Source organism: Vigna unguiculata, chromosome 2, assembly GCF_004118075.2.
Source record: "Vigna unguiculata cultivar IT97K-499-35 chromosome 2, ASM411807v1, whole genome shotgun sequence".
In the NCBI taxonomy this organism is placed as follows: domain Eukaryota; kingdom Viridiplantae; phylum Streptophyta; class Magnoliopsida; order Fabales; family Fabaceae; genus Vigna; species Vigna unguiculata.
Window position 1 is genome coordinate 17867013 of NC_040280.1, and position 3567 is coordinate 17870579.

At 26.7% G+C, this 3567-nt stretch overlaps 1 non-coding gene across 1 annotated transcript; it reads right to left on the reverse strand.

Annotated features, from left to right (window-relative positions):
• Positions 1–3251: 3251 nt before the first annotated feature.
• On the reverse strand, positions 3252–3332 carry TRNAL-AAG. The gene has a single exon. It is a non-coding gene; the product is annotated as a tRNA-Leu (tRNA).
• Positions 3333–3567: the final 235 nt, after the last annotated feature.

Below are 3567 nucleotides of genomic sequence, written 5' to 3' on the forward strand. Positions count from 1 at the left end.
GTACATTTATATAGAAATCAAATTTGATTTCAATTTGGAGAGGGACAAAATTGTAAATTTTTTACAAAAATTGGGACTAAATTGAGACAAATTAAAATAAAGGGACCAAATTGAGACTAAGAAAATGACATATGGCATAATACTGACACGTGTCATTGTCACTGCCACATCACTCTATCATTGCCACGTGGCACGATGACAGCTTGACACGTGGCAATTTTTTGATTTTTAAAAAAATAAATAAATAAAAAATAAATAAATAAATTCAAAAAATTGAGGAATTGACACGTGGCACTCCCTCTAACGGTGTCAACCTTGACTTAACGGAAAGGGAAAACGTGAGACGTTTTAACAAAAAAGATGATCATTTTGAGACTTTTAAAAATTTGGGTACTATTTTGAGATTTTGACTTCAAAATGGGGAACAAAGGCATAATTAAACCTAAAATTAAAGTTAAATTATATCTGTGATTTCTTTTTTTGTAAGAAAATATTGATTTGATTTTTTTATATATTTTAATTAGGTTTTTATTTTAAAAAATGGTATCAACCATAGATTTTTTTTGTTAAATTGAGTTAAACGTAATTAAGAAACAAATGGTATCAATCATACTTTTTTTTTTTAAATTAGGTTAATTGTAGTTGAGGGAACATGACTAGGTATGATTATATATGTATGATTATGTATTAGTAAATATATGACAGTGATCAAGGTAAAATGAAATTGGTGATGTGGAAGAACATTTTCTGTTAGGTTGTGTTTTTTTAGAAGAAGGATGAGAGGGAGAGGAAGATATCGAAAGGATTAGAAAGTGAAATTTGTGTTGTTTGACAAAAAAAGTTAAATTACCAAGTGTTTCTATTGTTATAGATAATATAACTTATATATAAATAATTTAAAATTATTTATAAATTTTATTGAAAATATAAAAAAATATTTATAAAAAATGAATGATACCATATATTTTGTATAAAAATAAATTTAATATATAAGGTGGAAAATAATTAATTTATATAGAATTTTTTTTTCTTTTTAATAGTAATTTTAGAAGTAATAATTTTTCATTATAACTATAATAAATTATTATTATCATTAACATATAATTAAGAAAGTGAACTAAAACCATGTGTATTGATTTTAACAATAAAATCACATGTAACAAAAATTAAATAATTAAGGGTAATTTGATAAATGTAGCTGCATCATCCTCTAATCTCACTATAGATGGTGAGATTGAATTTGCAGTCAATTCCTCTAATCATTTCTCTCATTATCTTGTATTACCTCCAAAAGAACACGTTACTCACCTCTTAATCATCTATTCCTATCCTATTTATTGTGAAGAGGACATTCACCCATAGTGACATATGGATTTTTCCTTGTTATTAAAGTCTTCCTTTCTTCGTTGCCCGTCTCACACACCCAACAAACACGTTCACAGCACTGAGCAAAGGGACATTCACTCTACTCTCCCATCAATGGCGGATTCAACCCCTTACACCAAACCTCATTTCCCACTTTCACGGATCCAACCAAAGTTCACCAACCAGGGTAAGTCCTGTTTCGATTTCATCATCAAAGCTTTCTTCTTGGCTCTGTTTATCATTATTCTTCCACTTTTGCCTTCTCAAGCCCCTGACTTTGTGACCCAAACAATACTCAACTAGTTCTGGGAGCTTCTCCACCTTCTCTTCATTGGCATTGTTGTCACTTATGGTTTGTTTAGGAGAAGAAATTCAGAACTCGACACACACACGTAGAACCCATTGCACCTAGTTATGTGCCCAAAGTGTTTCCTGTTTCCACTATTTCCTAGTTATGAAAATGAAAATGGTAATGAAAATCCATGTGGCGTTGATGAGAAGAGGATGAAGACGATGATGCATTGTTGGAATCCTCAGTACTTTGATGCAGGGGCAGGGGTTGTAAGCTCCAATGGGGGCGGGACTGTTAACCAAATCAATATTTACTTAAAAAATGAAACCAAAGGGATAATTTAACTTAAAATTAATAATTTTTAATTCTAGAAAAAGGAAATATATTTTTTTATAAGGACAAATTAAAATGCATTTATTTTATAAATATTAAAAACACACTTAAATATTCAAAATAAGTATCTAGGGGTGTGAAATAAGCTTCTAAAACTTGACTGCTTCTATTACTTTAATCCTTAAATCAAATCACCTTTTGAATTTTGAACTATAAAGATGAATAAATTATGCTTTTTTAAAACATTTTTTTTTTATAAATTTCTTATTTAGATGTTAATGGGCAAGGTGCTCAATTTGGTAAAATAAAATGATATTTATCTCTTTTCTTTTAAGTTGAGTCTGGTTGAGGGGAATATTTACAAACAATAATTTCTTTGTCAAGCTTACACTTCCACAACAAGTCTAAATCAATTGCCTCCAATCCAAATGGACATAGCCTAATAATATCATTTCAATCACAAATACATATAACGTATTTATGGCTTTCAGACCCTATATTTAACCAACATTTATAAAATTTATTCATTGCATAAATTGTTTAATAATCCTTTAATATATAGAGTATTTTCAGTGTATTTTTTAAAATTAAATATGTTTTTAGTTCTTAAATTATTATAAAAATATAATTTTTTATTCTTAAATTAAATTATAAAATATTTAGTCATAAGAAATATAACTTCCATATATACAAAGACTATAATATAACATTCACTTGTGAGGTTTGCTAGATATTTTATGTTGCTTTCAGAAAATATAAGAACGAAATACTATATAAAGACGACAAAAATTATTTATTATAATTTAAAGATAAATATATTTAATTTCTTTTAATTAGAAGTAAGTTGTTATCTTAATAATCACACCTGCATCCTTCTTCATTCCTTGAACCTGGCCTTTTTATTACATTTATTGATCCTCATAAAGTGCGAATATCACTCAATAGAAAAAATTGGATAGGAGATGTGAAATTCATTATACTAAAAGTTTATATTCATCTCTCAGACACATCTAAATTTGATCTAAATTAAACTATTTTTCTCCATTCTATGTAATTTTGTAGCTCATAAATATAGATTGGACCGACCTATAAATTAATGAATAAACCTATATTTTAAAATAATAATTCTAATGTAAAAAATATATTATTTTTATTAATATGATTAAATTTTAAAGGCATATTTACGTTTAGAATTTAAAATTACCTTTTATTTTTCAAAGCAAATAAAAAATGAATTTTCAAGATAAAAAAGAAATTAAATTGTTGAGAGTGAAATTTGAACCCACGCCCTTTCGGACCAGAACCTTAATCTGGCGCCTTAGACCAACTCGGCCATCTCAACTTTGTGTCTAAATTTATTTTAGACCTTAATTAACTATTTTATAAGAATTTGTTAGTTTGAAATTAAATCAAATCAAAATTAATCAAAATTATTGAGAATCTTATATATTAATAAAATATTTATGCATTGAGAAATTTATATTATAATAAAAATATTAATTTCTATATTCAAATTTTTTAATGGGAGTTATTTTATAAATTAAAATATTGAAATTAATCTCTCTGCTAATTAGTAG